Below are 23608 nucleotides of genomic sequence, written 5' to 3' on the forward strand. Positions count from 1 at the left end.
TCAGAGATGCTCTGCATACCTCGGATGTAAGGAGTGGTTTAAGTTACTGTTGCCTTTCTATCAGCTTGAACCAGTCTGGCCATTCACCTCTGATCTCTGGCATCAACCAGGTATTCTTGCCCAGGGAGCTTCCGCTCACTGGATATTTTCTCTTTTTCAGGCCATTCTCTGTAAACCCCAGAGATGCTTGTGTATGAAAATCCCAGTATGTCAGCAATTGCTGAAATACTCAAACCACCCCGTCTAGCACCAACAACCATGCCCTGTTCAAAGTCACTTAAATCACCTTTCTTCCCCATTTTGATGATCAGTTTGAATTTCAGCAGACCATCTTGACCATGTCTACATGCCTACATGTATTGAGTTACTGCCATGTGATTGGCTGATTAGATATTGGTGTTAACGAGCATTTGAAGAGGTGTACCTAGTATAGCGGCCAGTGAGTGTATATTTCAGGTTAAAAAAAAAAAGCCCTCACCTCTTTATTTTCTACTGCAAGGTTTAACTGCTTATTTTGGTCTTGGGTGTAAAAGAAATACTCAGCTGATCCTTGGTCCTGCCTGGATGCTAGACCAGTCCCCACAGTTTCTCTCCCTCTGCTTCGGTGCTCTTAGTATCCGTGAGTCATCATGTCTGCTACAGTGTATTAGATAGGAGGATACTGAGGGACATTCCACTAACCGGAGTGGAAAGAGAGGCTCTGAGGATTGGTCTAGCAGCCAGCCAGGACCAAGGATCAAGTGAGTATATATATTTTTCTTTAACACCTGAGATTAAAGTGAGCAGTTAATAATAATTTTTATTCTGCCCACAGTTCACAGTTAAGGGACCAAAAGAGAGAAAATAAGATACTTTCCTTGTGAAGGTTAAAACAAAATGTAAAGTGTTGCTTAAAATAAAATCGGAACAAAAAATTCTGTTGACAAAAGTGCTCATGGGATCTTAAAAACTTTAGAGGCTCTATAGTATCTATCAATAGCAACAACACCATTATTATTATTATGCACCCATCAAACATTAGAAAACTGCTACCCATTAAAGGCTCTAATTGTGTTTCCTGGTATTCATATGGAGCAGCTGACTGCCAATCTAAAGAGTGATATAGAGCAGTGGTTCTCAACCTGCATAACTTTAGGACCAACATTTGTCCTTGGTCATTGAGTCGCACAAAACTGGAGCGCACGGCATTGTTCCAGTGCAATCAATCAAACTGTGGGCGGGAGATGTGTTTGGGGTGCCATCCAAATGAAAGGCAACACAATGCACCTCCCATACCAGAACGAACAGTATGTGCGATTATGTGGTAGTTTGCGATTAAAACACTGACAGACACACACAACCACAGATACAATCTTACACACTCCTAGAAAACGTTTAGGGGTTCAGTGTGGGCTGCTGTGCTGTGACGGAGCTCTCTCCATATGTGCATTGCTCGTACAGCTCCCTTGAGCTCCCTGTAGAGGTGTCGGGCGCCAGAATGTGACGTCACTCCAGTCACATGAGGGAGCTGTAAGCAATGCACATATGGATGGAGCTCCCTCGCAGTCATATCCCCACCCCACCTCAAGCTGACACTTGACACCAGGCAGCATATTTTGATTGGCTGCTCAGCACAAGAACTGACAGTGCTGCGCTATGGAGGTGGCTGAGGAACATCTCACCTAGTGCAATGGAAGGCATGCCACGACCCACTGAACATGGGGTTGCGACCCACCTTAATTATTCCCATTACCTTTCAGAAAGAAAGACAATGTATAATATTAAAGATTGAACTGTTTTAGACAACTGCCTTCCTCTTACAAAACCCCAATGTAAAAGAATCTGTGAAGTAATAAAAGGAAGCTAGCTCTTTCCTTTTTTTGCAACATGGCCTATACCCGCTGAAATGACAAAATAACTTACACAATTTGCCTTTTCTAAAATATGCATCATCATATAATACAAAATGGGAATTTCCTAAAAGTTGTGAAATAGACAGTAATGTTGAATATGCATTTACGGTACTCTGTTGAGGAAATAAATGTGTATCCTATATGGATTTTGAAATCAGTGATAATGGGGTTTAATATAATAAAGCACTGGAGGCTGTTCACCGATATCTAATCATGTGCTAGCAAAAATCCTGTTTTTTCATTTTTATTAAACCTGTTTGGGTATTGAAAGTAAACATAGCTTCACCTAATTTACCAACATTCTCTTTGCAAAGTAAACATTTAACTTGCTAGGTGAACATCCTCTCTAACTAATTCACGCTATTATTATTATTATACAGGATTTATATTGCGCCAACAGTTTGCGCAGCGCTTTACAATATAATTAGCGGTGACTGGCATTTTGCAGGAAGTGAACAATGCCAGGCACCGCTGGGCCAGATAGAAAACGATTGATTTCTATGTGCCCTATTCACACCTCAACAAAATCATGATGTGCAGTGCGTTTTTTTGCCGCTCACTGTGTCGCAGATCATTGTGCTGCTGCCAAATGGAGTGTACACTTTGTAAAGTAAAAAAAAACATACTGTTTTTTTAATTTTATTTCTGAATGTCTGAATGGAATGGGTGCAAAAAATGAAAAAAGGGCCTCAGTCATGAAGGGGTTAAAAAGTTTATTTTCAGATGTATTGTGTAGAAGGAAAAGATATGTTTTGACCTGCAGGAGACAAAGTGTCTCAGACCTCGATATTACTTCTAGGGGTGACTTATTAACCACTTCAAGACCAAGTGTTTAGACCCCCTTCCTTGCCAGGCCATTTTTCAGTATTCAGCGCTGCGGTACTTTGACTGATGTTTATTCCGTCATGCAACGCTGTACTGAAATTTAATTTTATACCATTTTGGGGGCCAGATAGAGCTTTCTTTTGGTGGTATTTAATCACCACTACGGGTTTTATTTTTTACTATAATTAGGAAAGATTTTGAAAAAAATAAAGTTTTTTTTACATTATGTTAGGAAACATTTATTATTACCCAGTTTTTTTGGTAAAATATAAAAGTCGGGGTCACGTTGGGTAAATAGACACCAAACATGTCAAGCTTTAAAATTGCACGCACCCGCGACATTGTAGAAAACTACCATACCCAAAATTGGCCATAGGAGACACTTTAAAAGCTTTTACCGCTCATCAGTTTAGTGTTATAAGTAATTGATGGCCCTAGAATTATTGCTCTCACTCCGACGTTCGCAGCGATATGTAACATGTGCGGCGTAATGGGCGTAATCGTCTTTTTTGCACGTATGCGCCCCCGACACATGTTTGCATGTGTGTATGTATGGGTGGGGGCTTTAAATTTTTTTAATTCTTTTTTATGTGTAACTTAAAATCTTAGGGGGAGGGACTTTTTTTTTTCCCACTAAACTTTATTGCTATCACTTACGGGGGCTAATAAAATACCCCTATGTGATAGCAAAATATGTGACAAAAAACTTTACCATGAGGATAAGAATCTTTATTGTAGCCATGTGCAGGCATGTCAAGTCACCCATGATTTACACTCCCCCACCTGGTGCAGAGTGTTGATCTCTCAGAATTTTAGGAGAGGTTTCACATACTGCAACTGCACTCCTACTTCCCTGGTGGACTACTGCCTCCATGTATTGCAGCTCCTGTAACAGTATAGAGCTGCTACCCACATGACATATGCTAGAGGTTTGGGTCAAAAGACCCACAGAAGAACGGACAGAAGAAAAAGATTGACAGGCTGATATACCTTGCTAAGTTTCACAGTTCACTGTGAGTAAAGTAAATGTTTCTGCCTTGTCCACAGCAAGCTTCAAGCAGGAAGGTTGCGTAGTTTATCTATTTAGAGCTTGGGTTGTAATTTCTGTATAATTATCTTCATGCTGCACTCCATCATCTTCTGTTCGGCCGATCCGAAGTGCAGAAGGAGTTCGACTCAGCTGATCCAACATCTGGATCGGCTAAGCCGAACCTCCGGCGGTCTACTCGCTGCTGTTCGGCCTATTCTCATAGATGGCGAACAGCAATTAGTGAATAGCCGAATGCCGCCGAGCGGCATTCCGCTCGGCTGTTCTGCTCGGTCCCTTTGTGGGACCGAGCAGAATAAAAAAACAGTTTAAAAAGTTGTAAAAAATAAAATAGAAAACGATTGGGCGGAGCTAGCAGTGACAGCTAGCTCAGCCCAACTGTTTTCTATTGGCTGCTGCCATCGGAAAAAAAAAAAAAGAAAAAGAATCACCATAGGAATGCATAGCTAGATTCCTATTGTCTATTTCAATTTGCAATAGCCAATAGCAAACTAGCTATTGCACCAGCCCACTACTGCTGTCAATCAGCAGAGCGGGACCTGCAGTTCTCCATCAGGTCCCCCTCTGGTGATTGACAGCAGCAGAGGGCGGGTGCAATAGCTATTCTGCCATTGGCTATTGTCGAACTCCTGGCTGAGTCGAACTCCTTCTGCACTTCGCCAGCCGAAGCCACCAGATGTACGGCTGATTTCAGCCGATATACGGCTGGAATCAGCCATACCAGCCTGAAGTGAATAGCCGAACAGTGTTCGGCTCACTTCGCTTCGGGTCGGTTAGTCACTCGGCCGCTTAGTGAATAGACCCCATAGTATTCTGTGTCCCCAGTTATTTACAAAAACGGGTGAAAAGCCATGGCAGTAAACCCTGTAAATGTCAAATACGGAAGGGCAGAGCCCATCATACGGTAATACACTGGAGGGATCAGTAATAGACATAAGGGTATAAAATGGGATAAGGAACGCCTTCATGAAGCGCAGATTCATTTAGAGTGCACAAAAATTATAAAGAAAAATATTAAGACCACTGTTCAAAGGCAAATTAGCAGAATAATAAAGTCTGTGCTGAAGACAACAAAAACACAGAGCACAGGCATGAAAAAAAAGAGAAAAACCAAACAGCAAGGTGTAAAAATCTTACACCTCTCTAGGGTCAGTTTCAGTATTGCTGTTTCCGCCCATCGGCCTTCTGGAAGCATTCCTCCTTTCACATCAAGGCAAGGGAATAGCTGAGGAAGGTAGTACAGGTGCAGTCCAGGACTTGACAGGGAGACATTCCTAGAAATTGGAACAAGTCCGGAAGCTGAGACTGGGTATGGAGCACAAAGGTAGGACCTTATTTGTGGATCAGTAGGTGGAAAGGAAATCCCCAGGGGTAGGTTGTTCCAGTTTGGTGAAGTTTGTCCAGCAGAGGCATCATGAGGCAACACATTTACAGAATCCGGCATGACAGGTCCGGAAGGATTTGTATGGAGGGCCCGTCAAAATCAATTGTACCTTTTGGCCCAGGCAGCATGCAGGATATCCTCTTTTACTTTAAAAAAAAGTGCACCCTGCACAGGGTGTCACGAGGAGTAGTGGAGCCTGGACGTTGTTGAGCTTGCACTCTGTGCACCCTGTCTATTTCAATCTCCGCAGTTGATGGACAATCTAGGAGGGGGTTAAAGATTGCAAGTACTGTGGGTGTTAGGTCTGAGCTAGTAGTGGCCTCAACCCACCATATTACCCTCCCAGAAGTTCCCTGTCCTTTTCCCTGCTCCAGCACTGCCTACAGATGGATGTACTCCCTCTGGCAGGAATAGGAGTCCTTTCCTAACACCTGACAACAGGTAAACTGTGCACAATGGGGAAGAGGATGCAGGGGTGGAAGAGGGTTCATATGTGTAAAAGGCTACAGATGTGGAAGGACATGCAGAGGTTGAAGGGAGTGTTGTGATGGAAAGGGGTACAGTGGTGGAATGGGGTGCAAATCTGACAAAGTGGTGGAAGGGGTATAGTGGTGAAAGAGGGTGTAGAGGTGGAAAGGCATGAAAAGGGTGAGGGGCATGCAGGGGTGAAAAGGGTGCAGTGATGAAACAGGTTGCATATGTGGAAGGGGGTGCAGAGGTAGAAGGGGATGCAGTGATGGAAATGGGTTTCAGTAGTGAAAGGGGTGCACAGGTGAGAGTGCAGTGATGGAGGGGGGTGCAATGGTGGAAGGGGGTGCAGGGGTGGAAGGGGGTATAAATGTGGAAGATGGGTGCATAGGTGAATGTGCATGCAAAGGTAGAGGGCAATGCGGGGGTGAAAAGGGGTGCAGAGGTGGAAAAGGGTACAGTGGTGAAAAGGGGTGTATATGTGGAAAGTGGTGCAGAGGTAGAAGGGGGTTTAGTAGTTAAAGGGGGTGTAAAGATGGAAGAGGGGTGCAGAGGTGAATGTGTGTGGAGGGGAAAAGAGAGATAATGTACAAATGACATGTATTGTACTGCACCGGTTTTGCTCCATTACATATACCTGTACTGTGTGAGATGATATCTCCATTAAATACTGTGGGATTCATTTACTACAGAAGCAGAGACTGCCTGCTTAGCAAAGTACACTTAGTGAAAAGGTAAACCTATGTTCACTTTGAATATCCAATCATTTGCAGGGGAAATAAATAAAAATCCTAGATTTTGGCTTGCAGGTAAAGGGATGATTGAAGTGAACACAATTTCCCCTTATTCACTAAACTAAATTAAGCTATTTTCTCGTACGATCAGCCCATCTTGGACAGGCAGATCGTACTTCCGATGACCGCAATGCAGAACGGGCAGTGTGCGCGTGCGCACACCGGCCCGTTCCGCAGCTGTCGAACGAGCAAGCTAGGAACCCGCCGACAATCGTACGATTCTCGGCAGGTTTTCGAGCATGCTGGTTCGACAAAAGACGTGCGACCGTACAGTAAAAACGTCTTCGTTCACACTGCTCGATTCTCGTACGATCGCGGGATTTCTCGCGATTCTCGTACGAGAATTGAGCAGTGTATGGGCACCTTTAGAGCAAGCACAACACTGGGTGCCCATCCACCCAGCAGGCACAACACACATACACACACAGAATAGTCATAGCAAACAGTTTTTTCCTTTACACTCTCACTGCCCCACCCATTACTAGTAATCAATTATTGCAACTTAATTAAAAAATCGTAAATAATGTTTCAGCCTATTTTCAAAAGAGCTTCTGATATATTCTTACAACTGTATGGTGGTAGTTAAAAGAGAATTATGGGGTAAACTATGGGGTCAAGGAGGACATATACTAACCTATACTAACCTATTCCTGTGACCAAAGCTCAGTATATAGCAAGCTATATAGTGAGAGTGCCACAGCCGGGACGGATCCCGACAATACTGTTGAGATCCACCCAGCTGGCTGATTGACAGCGGGCTCTGCCTATCTAGAGGCAGAGCCAGCTGTGCCCGCCCCCTCCCCACCTCCTGACACCGCTCCCCGCAGGGATTCCCCCGTCCTCTCTTCGATCCTCCAGCGCTGACTGGAGGATCGGAGAGGGGAGGGGGGAATCCCTGTGCGGAGCGGTGACTCACAGTCACTGCTCTCTGCACGGAAATGATCGGAAAGTGAGCGAGCGACGGTATGCGTTTGCTCACTTCCCTATCAATAGAGCCGACGTGTGACAATTAAACTGTCACACGTCGGCTCTTTTGATAGGGAAGTGAGCAAACACATACCGTCGCTCGCTAAGAAAAGCACTTACCTCATAGTTCTCCTTTAAGGGAGAACTATGGGGTCAGTGTTTTTCCCCATAGTTCTCCTTAGGGTAACGGGAGGACACAAACTAGCGCCCTAGCGTTACCCTAAGCTCAGTATACCGCGAGCTACAGCCCGCGGTATACTGAGACGCCGCAGCCGGAGCGGATCCCGACGTAGATGACGGGATCCGCCCAGCTGCGTGAGTGACAGCTGGCTCTGCCTATCTAGAGGCAGAGCCAGCTGTACCCGCCCCCCTCCCCCGTCCGTTCCTGAGCCGACCTGTGACAGTCTCATTGTCACAGGTCGGCTAGAACTATGAGGTGAGTGGAAATTACTCATCTCATAGTTCTCCTTTAATAGTTACTATTCTACTATAATCACTTGGTAACAAAGCAATCAGCTAGGAGCATTGTACCAGCTGACATGCTATTGCAGGTATCCAATTGCTTGATTACACCACAACTCATTAATTTTCAGATAGTTATCTTTTAAAATCCCCTCCCCCAAGTCTCATAATCACCTGGCCCTGTTCCTGCCAGATCGACCTTGTGAGGAGCTGCAAAAGGCCTCTTCTAGGGACAAGCATCCCAAGAGTAAAAAATAACTGTACAAAAGTATATTTATCCTTTAACCCTGTCGCCGCCAGGCCCAGCTTACCAGCTTTTTATCTCAGGTTATCAAACATTTTTTTTTTCACCTTTTTGCTATTTTACACTCCTTTTCACTTGCAGCTTTAAAATTAGTACAAGACCCCCAAACCATATATTTTCTGACTACAACAAGCTTGAAAGGAAAGACGCTGTAATTGATTTTTTAGGTCCCATGATATTTGTGCAAATGTATATCATTCATTTTGAAACACACCCAAACACACTGAGGAAATGCACTTGGTGTGTTGCATTAGAAAATAAGTGTCCTGCGTGTTTTTAAGCATGTTAAGGTGCCCATACACTTTATGATTATTGTTCGAAAAACGACCGAGATCGGGTTTTCGTGCAATAAACGGCCAGTTGATGGGAAGTGAACAATCAGAATTACTGTACAACTGGCCGAATTTCCCCAATTGGTCAGGCTAGAAAACTTTTTTCTAATCGTACGAAAATTGATAGATTAGTGGCATTTTTGTACAAAACAATTTGCAACATCAACACTGCACATGCGCAAACGAAAATCCGTTCTGTCCATCGCCGAAATTTGGTCAGTTAGTATTGCTATTCAGATGACAAGATTTCTAGCAGGATCAACGAGCATTTGTTTGCACTTATTAAACAGATATACCAAAATGCTTCCAATGGTACATTTAACAGATCAAAATGGAGCAAATAAAAGAGGGTTATTATTACGGTTCACAAACCCTTTAAACCTTTATTATCAGAAACTTGCTGGTAGGACCTCACACACTGTGTCCCAATATTTCAGTTAACTGACATGCCAGTATCAATCAGATAATGTAGCTAAAGGGTCAGGTTCAGACAAAGAAACTAAGCTAAATAAGGACGTATATCAATATTTCATGTTAGCACATGTATGTTAGCGCAGTCATATTAAAGACTGTATTTTCAAATTCCCACATAAGTGTAAATATGACTGATACCTATAAAATTACAGCCAGAGGTTTTAAAACCCCATAAGATTAAATTCTGCCCAAACCTATACTTTGTACTGTATGAGTATGTATAAGCCACTTTTCCTTCCTAAATAAAAATGAATGCTCCTATATTTCCTTAGCCTACATAGCCTAGATCACATGCCTTTGGCTACTAGTCAAATAAAATGGTGGCTACTTTTGTTCCCCATGGCCCCTGTGTGTGCTGTAAAGTAGCCAACATTCCAGGACCACTCCCATGATGGACTACAATGTCACATATAGTTTACTAATTTGTATTGAGATTGTACTTCATCACAGGGGTGAGCTTGGAGCAGTAACTACTTTACAACACACACAGAGACCATGGGGAACCAAAGTAGCCACCCTCCAGAAAGAAGGACAGTGTCAGCACCAATACAGAGATGATTTGAGGATCTTCTGAATGCTACACAAATAAACTACATTTTTGTTAATATTTAGGGTACTTGAATGGATTTTTAAGAATTAACTCCTGAATTTAGTGTCACTTTAAATAGGTACTGCCACATAAACACTCCCGTAGTAGAAATGAAAAAACTGATCTGGGTGTACAGGTATATATATGGATGTAAAGGTATAAGCTGAAGTGGTTAAATAAGTAAATAAAGTTATAATTAAACATCATGGACAAAATACATTATGTAAAAACTAAACAAGAAAACATTTACCTCATCTTAATCCTGAACACATCAACAAATAAAATTGGCGAGTGTAAAGCTGGCCATACACTATGCAAATTTCAGCCAAAATCCACACAGTGGCTGCCGCTGTCAGCACCCTTCCAGCTGTCATCCCTCAGTTAGATTGAAGGAGCTGATTGAAAAATCTTCGGCCGAACTGTGCTTTCAGCCAACCGTCCGCTGTCAGAATAATATGGAGACAGCAAGGGATTCCTCCATCCACACTCGTAAGCTTGGATGGAGGAATCTTTTACATTTTCTTCGTTCAGCCCACAGGTTGACCGAAGAAAATATAACAATGTATGGCCAGCTTTACTCTCACATTTAGATTACATCATATTTAATATACCAATGACTAAGGTTGCATCATTTTCCTTATAGCTTTTAACACTTACCTAAAGATGCTTTTCTCAGCTTTGACTTCAATATAAAGGTATCCCTAAACTATACTGTAGATCCTTTTAATGAGTTCAGTACAGAATGATCTTGTGTTACTTTTAGAATACTAAGCTATACTCGGGAAAAAGGGAAGGAAAAACAGTGGTATTTCAACATACCACAAACTTCTGCTTTCCGACGTGTGTTGGAATATGACAAAATGTTAGCTTTCACATTTACAGTTTCTCTAACATTGCAGTTCCTGCACTCAGAAGCTCTCACTATTCTCAACACATAAGCTACTTGTATGGAGGTGATGCATGCTCTCACAACTTAAAAATATGTGTTTTAATGTAGATTTCATTGCATGTATGCAATGGTCCCTTTTGATCAATTAAACATGCCATTGACAGAGTTTTGTTATATATGTTTGATAAGTACAAAAAATACCTGTTGACCCTGCCAGAAACCTTGTTAAATTCCTGTGCTGCATGCTTTTACAGTTACATTGTATTCAACTATGGGATTATCATCAGCACAATTAAATACAATGAGGGGGTTTTATCAATACTGGAGCAGACAAAATCTGGAGCAGTTGTCCATGGCAACCAATCAGCTTCTCTCTTTCATTTTCAACTGAAAACTGAAGAGAGATGCTTATTGGTTGCCATGCACAACTGCTCCAGATTTTGCCTGCTCCCGTTTTTATAAATTTACCCTAATATTTATACATAAAATAGCAATATTAATTGGATATTAATTGGCCTCGGCCTTTATTAGTATAACTAATATACCAATTAATACTTTAATATTAAAGCAGCACAAATAATCAATATATTAAATATCAGTTCAGCTTAGCCACTCCGACTCAAGCCGTAAATATGAAGGGACAACAAAACTCACTCCATAGAACAACTGAACCAAAAAATATCAACTGGCTCAGCCATTAGGACTCAAACCGAAAACAACTTAACCAAAAATATCAACCGGCTCAGCCACTACGACTCAAGCCGAAAACAACAACTTAACCAAAAATACTAGATTTGAACTAGATTTGAACACTGTCTGTCCTAACAAAGTGTTTAAAGATCTAGAAGCCTTGTTTGTTATTGAGGGGGAGTTTATTTAGCATAGTCAGAGTATCCTGTTACCGAAATGAGAAAGAAGCTTGCAAAGGTCAACTAAACAGAGTTATCTAAAACAGGCCTTCTTAAACTTTCTCCACTCGTGACCCCTTTTTGGGCGAGGAAATGTTTAAGGGACCCCAGCGTCGGACGGTGTCTCTCCCCTTTTTCCCCCAACGTCGGTCAGTGTCTACCCCCTCCCCTAGCATCAGTCGGTGATGCACAGTAAACGAAAACAAAAAAATCTTGTTTCGAGCCCAGGCCTCCCCGGCCGTACCCCCTTGATGGTGGTCCTGGCCGGGGATTCAGATCGTGACCCCTCCTGTTCACTTGCGGGACCCCATATGGAGTCGCGACCCACACTTTAAGAAGCACTGATCTAAAAGATAAGAAATAGATTTTGAGAAATAAACTTTATAGCTGCATGCATCAGTGAAATTGTGAAAAATTAAGGTACCCACAATTATTAATAGTTAATGCTTTAAATGCCTTTACAGCTCATCAGTTTAGCGTTTACAGTACATGAGGGGCCTAGAGTTATCTCTCATTTTTGCATCCGCGGTGATGCCCGCTATGTGCATTTGGTGTTTACATAAACGTGTGCACCCAATGTATGCATTTGCATTCCTATGTGTGTGTGTGTGGGGGGGCGTTGCGTGCTTTTACATTGTTCCATAAACGTTTTATTTTTTAAGCACTATTTAAATTTTTTCAACTTTTTTGCTTTTACAAGGGGGCTAACAGGACAGGTACTCTATGGAGACATCAAGAATCCATTAGACCGCTACTGTCTCCACTGCTCTTGGTTCAACTCTACTGTAAGTCCCGTAACAGTATTCAGGCAACTCTGGAGCCACCCAGATCACTTTTATTAATAGAATTAAAATAAGCCATGAGACATTTCTATTGCACTTTCAAATGGAAACTGATGTGGGTGGCGCAAGATATGAACAGGTCTGTCTGCTTTGTTAATGTGAAGCATGTCACTCATGCCAGCTTCCTGTTCTATTATAATGGCACCTGAAGGGGAGGTGGGGGGGGCGTTGCATGCTTTTACATTGTTTCATAAACTTTTTATTTTTTAAATATCAGGAAAATGTCACTCGTGCCAGTTTCCTGTTCTGTTATGATGGCACCTGAAGCTTTGTTAATTCCCCATTGTGTGTGTTTGTTATTTTAATTCATTCGAACAGCAAACTACAGGTCAACATACCCAACAGGCAGTATGTAGGGATTTTTCCAGTGTAGTTCAACAGAACCATTTGCTGAGAACAGGCTATAGACTAATGCAGACTATTGAAAATACATTTTCTAATGTCTATGCATATTATCTGACAGATACCGCAAAAATGCATGACAGCATATGTGGTGAAAAAAGAGCCCTAACTAGTACAAAATATATTTTAGTTTAAAACTGAACTCCAGATAGTCCTGGAGCAAAAGACAAAAAAATAGGCGGAGGACTGCATGGCAGGGTGGACAGGGAAACAGGAAGGATGGGGTTAAGGTTATTGTTAAGGGAGGAGGTCACTTACCTGTTTGGCTGGATGTAAGTCATCCAGGACTGGTCTCTCTAGTGGTCTTAGGGGGAAAGAGGTACGGGTCAATCTGGAGTTTCCTCACGATGAGAAAGCTTTCCCCCCTGCAGCTGCTCTGTAACTGCCCAGCTGTTTATCAAAGAGATTGTCCAACTCCATGGGATCTCGAGTAATATTGTTTCAGATCGAGGGATGCAGTTTATGTCCAAGTACTGGAGAGGTCTCTGCAAAGCCCTGCAGATTGAGAATGTTTTCTCCTCTGCATACCAGCCGCAAATAAATGGACAATCCGAATGCACCAATCAGACCCTCGAGCAATATTAGCGTTGTTTTTCTACTTTTGCGCAGGATAACTGGGCTGAATTTTTACAGTTGGCGGAGTTTGTCTACAATAACTCTGTACATTCAGCTACTAGTCAATCTCCATTCTATGCTAACCTTGGCTACCATCCCTCTTTTTTACCTACCTTGATTTCGGATACCTCTGTTCATGCTGTCAAAGAGAGAACTCAGCAGCTTCTCGCCAACTTCAGTTTTGCAAGACACTCTGGCCAAAGCACAGCAGGAAAATAAACTCTTTTTCGACAAGAGGAGAGGAGATTTGATCCTGCAACCTGGAGACAAGGTATGGCTTTCCACGACTAACTTAAAACTAGCCTGGCCTTCTAAGAAACTGGGACCTAAATTAATTGGTTAATTTCCTGTAAAAAGACAGGTCAACTCAGTGGCCTACGAACTTACCTTGCCTAAGACTTATAAAGTTCACCCTGTCTTTCATGCCTCGATGCTGAAACCTTCTTCTCCTGATCCTTCTTCCGACCGTGCGTCGGGTACACCTGCTAGTACCCTAGTTGAAGGCGTAGAGGAGTATGAGGTGTAAAAAAAAAAAGGGGTCAAATTTGGTTTTTAATAAATGGGAGGGGCTATGGCCCTGGAGATAATTCCTGGGAACTGAAAGACAATGTACATGCTGCTAGACTGGTACAAGAATTTTTTCACAGGTATTCTGAAAAACGGTCCTTGATGCGCATCCAGAGGCTGCCCTTTGGGAGGGGGCAATGTAAGAAACGTCCTGAGCATGACATCTATGCACATGTCTGCAAACCCATTATTAGGGTCAAAGGAAAACGTGCGCAATATGTGCGCATTGGAGATTGCATGAGCTTTCCAGCAAGGAGTTGCACAGGAAGTGACATCTTTGGAGCCATATTTAAACAGATATTGCACACGTCCATTGCTGATTGATCCTTAGCTATTCCTGTGTTCTGTAGCTCATGTGATCATGTTGTTTCTTGTTCCTGACCCGGCTTGCCTTGACCATTCTTCTGCCTGCTGATTGTACCTGCTTGACCACCGGCTTTGACTTTGCTCGTTCCCGGCCCTGCTGCTGGCTCCTGAATCTGTACTGCAATTCCTGATTGGCTTGACCTCGGCTTGTGACCCTGACCCGACTTCTGTCTCCTGCTTCGGTACCTCGCTTGCATCTGGTTCCCTACCATCCAGGCACTAGGGCTACCTTGTGTCCTTCTCTCCCTGTTCCCACATCCAGGGAAGTTGGACACGGGACGCACGGGATGCCATCTCCTCCAATCCGGTCTCACTCCAGGCACGTAACACAATCCCTCCTTGGCAAATTGAATTTTGTATGTAAGATGGCCTCCCCGCCGCCAGCAATTCGATTGTTGCATTATTTGGTATTGTGTTGCTTGCAGCTCAATGCTTTCATCTATACAATACATTTGCCTGGAGCTTCTAATACCCTAGCTGATGCGTTATCTCATTTTTAGTGGGACAAGCTCTGTGTGTTGGCACCAGGAGCGGAGCAATGTGGGGTTCCTTGTCCCCATCATCTGTGGAAGCTTCCTTTTGGAGTCCTTGCAGTATTGCTTCGTAAGTCGGTGAGCTCATCTATGTGGTCAACTTATGTTAAGGTATGGCTACAGTGGTTCCAGTTGATGCAAGATATGAATGATGTGGCATTTTCCGAGGTGAGTACTGATCTGGTCCTTTACTTTATTGGTTACAATTTCTTACAGGGTGTGTCTGTAGCTTCTTTGAATCGCAATGTGAAACAACGAAAGAAGGAGCGCTACAACCCTGGAATACTAGATGAAAGAAGGAGCGCTACAACCCTGGAATACTAGATGTTTAACAGTTTGAAGATATAGTGTAACTATTGATGCAGACTCACTTTTGGATGGACGAGGTGGTATCTTGCTGTTAAGTTGTCAGCACGGCTCGCAGGGCGGAATCTGTGGCTGGTCTGTGTGGGAGTGAACTCCGGGCTATGGGGTTTCTGTTAGGTCCATGGATGTTGGAAGGTGATTCTTGTGACCGGATGACCCGTTGAGGCGAAGTACACTGTGCGTGTAGTGTGACGCTCACTGTCAGGTACAATGAGAGCTCAGGTGGCCAGGCTGCCACTCGTCGGCTGATCGGGAGCAGGAGCACCGCTGTACACCGTTCTGACAGTGGAACAGTGGTCGCTGTGGAAGGGGTTAAAGAGTAAGCTTCAGGCTAGGGGACCTTGCAGTCCGTGGAGTGGTCGGTGTGGCTACGCGTTTCGAGGCTCTGTACCTCTTTGTCAAGCCAGAAGTAGTTCTGAGACAGTTCACTGGAGCTGGCGGGAAATACAGCGGTTTAAAAAATGACAGGTGGGCGTGGTTTACGATCGTCGATGGCTGTCATTGGTCAGTCTTGCCTGGAGGGTTATTCTAGGCAGCTGGTGAACGGCTTCAAAGCCGTTATGTAGAAAACATCTTTAGGTGTGTGTGTGTGTACAGTTGTAACTGTTTGTATAAAGACAAGTGTTACTTGAAAAGGAGTAGTGTCATCTAATCATTAATAAAAAGTTTTAAAGGAGTGGATCATTCCTTGTGGCAATAGGATGGCTGGATTTTATCTTTGGGTGGTTCTATTCTTTCAATGACATGTATGGTTAAAAGAAGGATGAGTGACAAATATGTTTAAAAACTAATATGTTTAAAAACGAATGAGCGTGAGGTAGAAAGGATTTATTTTGAAACAGGATTTATTTTGAAACAATTTGTTTTGAAACAATTAGTTACATGCACTATTATGGTCTTTGGACCTTTCAATTGTAGCCATTATAATTGTTTTGTTTGGGAAGTGGATAGTGCGTTTGGATGTATGGGACCCAGGGTCTTATTAGTTGTTTTTTTTTTTTTTTTTTGTTATTTATTGTTTTATATTTGTTTTTAGAGGATGGTTTGTATCTCAAGATCTTCATTGAGTCCAGTTGCTACTAAGGTGTTTAGTTTGTATATCCAAAATGTCTCTCTATTGCATAAGAGTCGAAAACGCTCGGAAGGTGTTAGGTGAGTGGGTATGTTTTCTATAGCAAACACATGTAGGGCATGGATATTTTTGTGGTGTTTGGCTGTGAAATGCCGTGGGACGCTATGTTCTGTATCTCCTTTCTCTATAAAGCGTCTGTGTTCTCCAATGCGTTTGCGTAAAGGAAGTATGGTTCGTCCGACATATATATAACCGCAGGGGCAAGTTAGTCCATATACCACATGATCATGTGTACATGTGATGAATTGTCTTGTGTTATATATGTTATTGCTGTGGTCTTTGAATGTTACTTGGCCATGATGGATAAATTGGCAAGTGAGGCACTTGGGTTTTTTGCACCGAAATGTCCCAACCCTGTTATCAAACAAGAAGTTTTTTGTGTTTGTTTTGGATTCTTTAACTAATTTGCTAGGTGCAATTATGTTTTTGATATTTTTGTTTTTCTTAAAGTTTATGAATGGTCTGGTTGGTAAGAGGGGTCCTAATTTTGGATCCTTTAGTAGGATGTGCCAATTTTTACAACTTTTTCTATGGCCTTGTAACTATTATTGTATGTGGTGATGAACCTCACTTGGTTGTTGTTAGCTGAAGCTTGGTTATGATCGACAGTTTTAGGTGTAACTGTTTGCAGGTAGGTGGAACATGCGTTTGTAATTAATTCATCAGGGTATTCTTTGTCTTTTAAATTTGTTGGTAAGAAGTAGACTGGACGCAGTGTAGTCTGATTTATCAGTGCAATTTCTGCTCAGTCGACAAAACTGGCTTTTGGGGATGTTGTTTTTCCACCTGGGGTGATAGTGTACGGGATAAAAATTGGATTTAGGTCTAAGAGAGGTGTGAATGATTTCAGGATTAGCCATGGACTCAATGTTATAGTCATAATCAGGGCACGTGTCTGCCAACTCATATAATATGTTTAAAATGTCTCCATCGAGGTTCTCGACTATGTTGAGTGCAGTCTCATCAAGTGAATCAGGAGCGTTACTGGTAGTGATGGTGTTAAGGGCTGTTGAGTAATGGCGTTGTAAAGTGAGGGAGCGAATGAATTTATTCAGGTCTTTGAATAATGTAAACGGGTTGGGTTTGGCGTCTGGTGCAAAATTTAAACCTTTTTGGAGTAAGGACAATTCATATGGGGTTAGAATATGGTCAGAGAGATTAAATATTTTGATAGTGGAGAGTTCTACAGTAGGATTATTTCTGTTTTTGCTATTTTTGCTAAATTTTCCTCCTCGGGATCCTCTTCGCGTGCTTTTCTTTTTATTTTGGGAGGGTGTATGGGTCCCAAGTCTAAAAAATAAGTAATATTGCCAGTGCTGGAGGTGATGGTGTTAAGGGGGGCTGGTAATTCTGGAGTAGTTTCTATTAAGGAGTTGGGTGGATGTGTTTGTGGAAGTTCTGAGGAGGCTGTTTCTTGGTGTGGATTCATGGGAGAGGGGGATGATTGAGGGTTACTAATTTTTGGAGATGTGATGGACTTTGATCTTGTGGTTTTGTGGATGTAAATGAGATTGGTGTCATCCCAAATTAGTTTTGTCACTTTATTTGTGGCTATAGAATGTATGGATAAGAGGGGAACAGGGTGTGGTTTAGCTGAAGTGTTGATGTGGGATTTCTTCCACTGTAATACTCTATTGAGATTATAATCTGTGATGTCTCTTTTGAGTTTTTTGGCTTTGGAGCATTTGATATTGTTTTCGAATTTACTAGTATTATGTGTTAGGTTGGACATCCATGGAGTGTAAAGACATGAAGTTACAAACGAGTCTTTGATGTTGATCTGGAGGTTACTGATTTTACTTGATATTTCATTTAATTTACGCTCTCTTTGATTGATTATAAGTTCAATCCACTTTTTGGTGCAGAATTCGGAGAGAAGGTGCCAATTTGCTGAGAGATCTTGATCTAAGAAATCACAAGTTTTGGAGATTCTAAGGCCTCTCGGGGTAATGCCCAATTCAATGTATTTTTTCAGGAATGCAATATCCCACCATTGTTGGCTTTCGTGATTGATGCATGTTTGGAGTTTTAAGAACAGTTTTCTCATGTTCATTTCGAAAGTTGGGGAATGGGGAGGGCGGTGATTTTGGGAATCGGTGTTGATCAAAGGTGCAAGAGGGGGTGTTTTGGGAAGTTTTAGGGTGTTTGGTATATGCGAAGGATCGGCAAAAATTAAATCTAGTTTGTTTTCTTTGTTGGTATAGCTCATTGTGGTGACTGTGTGCAGCTAGCCGGGCCTCTAGGCGAAATAGCAAGATAAAAAACAATGGGAGTGGCGAGTGCACAACAGGTGTGGACAGTATGAAAAACCTTAAATAACTTTAAAAAACTTTAAAAGCACTTTTTTTATTTTAAAAATTTTTTTGTTATGTATAAAAAACTTTGAATACCGGGTGTGGGTGAGCGAGCTCCTAAATCAGGGAGAGGGACCCTGTGGACAATGTGAAACAACGAAAGAAGGAGCGCTACAACCCTGGAATACTAGATGTTTAACAGTTTGAAGATATAGTGTAACTATTGATGTAGACTCACTTTTGGATGGACGAGGTGGTATCTTGCCGTTAAGTTGTCAGCACAGCTCGCAGGGCGGAATCTGTGGCTGGTCTGTGTGGGAGTGAACTCCGGGCTATGGGGTTTCTGTTAGGTCCATGGATGTTGGAAGGTGATTCTTGTGACCGGATGACCCGTTGAGGCGAAGTACACTGTGCGTGTAGTGTGAGGATCACCGTCAGGTACAATGAGAGCTCAGCTGGCCAGGCTGCCACTCGTCGGCAGATCGGGAGCAGGAGCACCGCTGTACACCGTTCTGGCAGTGGAACATAACATAAAAAGTAACATTCACACAATTACATCAAATTCTCTTTATACATACATTAGCCAATTTTCTTCTCACTGTTTCTGCATTTGTGTTACTACAGAAGCCGCCAGATGGTGTTTTAGTGAAGCTGAGTTGAAGCGTATTGGGAGGTGGCAATCCAATACATACAGTTTGTATGTTCGGCCTCATGTATTATAAATTTGTGTGCACTGTCTGGCGTTTATATGGGGTTTTAGCTTTGTTTTTTCTTGTTGTTTGCTGTTCTTTTCTAGGTTCTGGTCCGTGCCTTGCCTGGATTTTGGAACATTCATATGTTTTTTGCGGTGCTTGGCGGGCAGACATTCGTCCGGACTGCATACAGCTTGGTGTACCTAGGAGCATAGCCGATGTTCGCTGGATTGGGGTGCTGGGAATGTTGTGGAGCTGAGTGGTCCATGGCATGTTACATAGGATGCTGGATATTTTGCTCCTGCATGTTGGTGGCAACGATCTTGGCTCATCCGTGATCTTAAACTAGGTTTTTTGCTCCGTCGGTCATCATTCCCTGACACCCTGATTGTGTGGTCGAAATATGTGGCATCTACTTCTTGGCGTCTGGCCTGGTCAGTGGAGCATTTAAATAAAGTTAGGATTAAAGTTGCCAGGGAGGTAGGAAGGTTTGTGGTTAGCAATGGGGGTTTAGTGGTTCATCACCTGGAATTGGAAATTGATACCTGGCAGCATTTGCGAGGTGATGGTGTTAATCTCAACGCTATAGGGACGGATATATGGTTCCTGGCTCTTCAAGAGGGCATTCAAAGAGCATTTTAGGTGTGGAGGGGCATCCAAGTGTGAGGTTTCCCACTTGTCGCTGTGGCGGATTCATCAGAGAGAGGTCCAAGAGCTATGTTTACGAGGTCTCTGCAGTTATTCATATGTTGTCCTTGAGTCGATGTGTTGCGGCTAGAGGCTGGTTGTTTAAGTGGTTATGCAGAGATCAACCGTGTCAGTGTAACGGTGCCTTCACAGACCTCCAGCTATATTTAGAGATATATATTTTGATTGTTTATAAGTTAATGTTAACTTAACAGTGGGATCCTGTTCTACTTGAGATACAATACAGCCATTTAGCTCCAATCCTGTGTGTGGTTTTTTAATTTGGAGGTAGGGATTCATGGGGAGGTGGCGTAGGAGTGGGAGAGTTTTTTAAAGGTCTGAGGGCCTATGTCTTACCCTGTTAAGCTAAATACACAGTTGCCGCTATAAGATTTTTAATTTTGTCTAGCCAGTCCCAAGATTTGAACAGCTCTAGCAGATAGCATGACTTTACTGCAGTTAAAGGCAAAGAAAAGTGATTTTCCTCTTCAATGTTGTTTTTTTTTAAATAATGTTAAAAAAAAGCTCTGTATGTAGAGAGGTGTGAAGGGGGAGAGAGAAAGCATATTTCTTACTATCTAGAAACTCGTATCAAGTAAATTTCACAAATCGGGATGTGTAGACAAAAAACAGGTACATGTGACTAATCTGCAGCCCAAATCTCTCTTTATCTGTTTTGTTCCTGTTTTAGAGTGTGAGCACAAAACAGAGGCAAGATTAATAGCTTGCACTGGCTGACAGGCTTTTAGTGTGTTCTGTCTACTGGCAAATAGTTTTGTGGGACAGGAGACCACTGTATGATGTAAGTGACACCTCCTGTTATTTCTTCTCTTTCTAAATAAGAAGGTCAAGTGACTTCCTAGTTAAAATGAGAGCAGGTAATGTTATGCTTGAGAAACCCCAACATGCTTTGTAACAAAAATCCACCTGCATTGAAAAGAAGCACTTTTAATGAAAAATACATTTAAAATCTATTTAAATAAAAAATTTTAAATGTAATAAATACTTTTGTTATGTTATATACTTCCAAAAACCAAGTACCAAACAGTTTTTTTGGGACATATCATTCAATTCAATCTCAAGTAAATCTTTCCAATTTACCATACATTGTATTTAAAGTGATCATTTTGGTCACCAATTGATTGCAGGTACACATTTATCTTTGTACTAGGGATGCACTGATACCGGGCATTTTCAGTGCCCCGATAATAAGTGCCCATGCTGGTGCTTAAAATGTTTAAACTCAAGCGGCTGCCCGAGGGGCCACACTTTCTGGGGACTCTGCACCTGTTTACAGTGCTGGCAGTGCATCTCCTTCCTGTGGAACCACACCGCCCGCACCCACCAACAAGACCATCCAGACCCCTGGGGAGACACCACACAGCCCAGTGGGACCCTGCACAGCCCTAGTGGGACCCTGCACAGCCCTCCTGAGAGCCTGCACAGCCCACCTTAGACCCTGCACAACCCCCTCAGACCCTGCATGGCAACCTGAGACCCCGCACGGCCCACCTGACACCCCGCACAGCCCTCCTGAGATGCTGGAGACATCAAGCTGCCCGGAGCAACACAGAGTATGTAGCTTCATATTATTCTGCATTGCTGTGTAATGTATTGCTGGGATTTGTAGCCCTCTATAGCCGATGCCATTTTGCATTGCTGTATAATGCATTGTTGGGATTTGCAGTCCTTTATAGCTGATGGTTTTCTGCATTGCTGTATAATGTATTGCTGGAATTTGTAGTCCTCTATAGTTGCTGGTATTCTGGATTGCTGTATAATGTATTGCTGGGAGTTGTATTGCAGTTGGGAGTCAGAACTACCAGGGTCACATCGGGTTGGAGCTGCGACCGGGTCCTGGGGCTCCTCCACTGTCCTAAAATCATTAGTCTTTATTACTTTAGAAAAACTGTCACATGACACTAAAAAAAAAGGTTGGTAATTGGTATCGGTGAGTACTTGAGTAGAGATGGGCTTGAACTCGACTCAAACAACGCTAGTTCATGAGTTCGCCGAACACAAGAACTATCAGGGCGTTCGGCGGGCTGCAATGCGCCTTGTAAAGCCCTAATTGGCTAAAGGCTTGCACCTGACCAAAGGTCAGGTGCAAGACTTTGCCCATTCAGGGCACAGATAACTGTGAGAGCCATGATTGGGCAAAGTCATGATGACTTTGCCCAATCATGGCTCACCGCTAAGTCCCAGCAGCACACTATATAAGGCTGCTTACAACGCAGCCCTACGTAGTGTGTTGCTGGAGTTAAGAGAGAGTTCACTATCAGAGTTATATCAGTGGTCTATCAGCGGTCTCTCAGAGTTCTATCAGCTTTCTATTAGCGTACTATAGCACTCTATTATTACTCTATAATTGCAGTGTATAATTGCAGTCATTCATTGCAGTCTATAAGTCTATAATTGCATATATATATATAATATTTGTGTATAATTGCAGTCAGTCATAGCAGTCTATAATTGCAGTCTATTATAGTCGATTATAGCAGGGCATTATAGCAGTCTATAATTGCAGTATATTAAAACAGTCGATTATAGCAGTTGATTATTGCATCATATCGGAAAGGCCAACAAGGAGAGGCAGACGCTCCCATGCAGCAATAAGAGGGCAAGCAGCCTCTGTGTCTGCTGGCCAAAGTCGTGGTCGTGGACATGGTGCATGCAGGCAGGGCATGCTTGTCCTTTTTATCTGGTGCTGGCTGTGGTATTCAGCCACAACATACAGAAGACATGGTAGATTGGATAACTAAGCCATCCTCATCCTCCTCATCCTCCGTCTCCCAGGCTCATGCTAGTTCTCAATCCACCGCAGCTGCCAAAGCGGCCTATTCTGCCTCCTTGTCCACCGCTACTCCTGCCGTATCCCCACCATTATGCATGGAGGAGTCAGCTGAATTGTTTGAACACAGCATCAGTGACATGCTGCTGGAGGATGCGCAGCAATTACAATGGTCTGATGTTGGCTTTAAGGTTGAGGAAGGGAGTAACATGAGCCTAGAGAGAGGGGGTGTCAATGATGGACAACAAACTGACACTCATGTTCCCCCATCCGCAGATGATGATGATGAGGTCACTGACACTACTTGGGTGCCTGATCAAAGAGAGGAGGAAAGTGTGGAGGAGGCACAACCCCAACAAGGTAGGATGTCCTCCAGGGGCAGCCGTAAGAGTAGCCACCCTGTATCAGACGGTAGAGCTGTACAGGTGCAGGGTGCTGTTGTCTCCCAGCACACTTCCAAGAACTTAGCTGTGTGGGAGTTTTTCAGCACATGTGCAGCAGACCGCAGCATTGCTATTTGCCATCTGTGTCTCAAGCGGATCAAGTGTGGCAAAAACATCAATCGCTTGGGTACCACGTGCTTGAAGAGACATCTGACCACCTGCCACGCAGCCCGTTGGCAACAGCACCAGAGAAAGGGCCACACTTCTCCTCGCTCCTCATCTGTCATCTCTACCCCCACTATACTTCATGCCATGTCAACAACATCCACTGGAAGGGATGATGATATAGCAATGCGTGTCAAAATCTGCCAGCAGCCCACCCGCCAAATCTGCCAGCAGCCCGCCAGCTGTAGATTTGTCCAGTCAAATTTAGCTGCCCCAGCTGCTATAGCAGAAAAAAAATACTGTCCCACCCATCCACATGCTCAGCGTCTAAATGAAAGCTTGGTCAAATTGCTAGCTTTGCAACTGCTGCCTTTCCATCTGGTGGACTCTGCCCCCTTCTGTGAGTTTGCAGAATGTGCTGTACCACAGTGGCAGGTT

This window comes from Nanorana parkeri, unplaced genomic scaffold (genome assembly GCF_000935625.1).
Source record: "Nanorana parkeri isolate BGI_ZX_2015 unplaced genomic scaffold, ASM93562v1 scaffold286, whole genome shotgun sequence".
NCBI classification, from domain to species: domain Eukaryota; kingdom Metazoa; phylum Chordata; class Amphibia; order Anura; family Dicroglossidae; genus Nanorana; species Nanorana parkeri.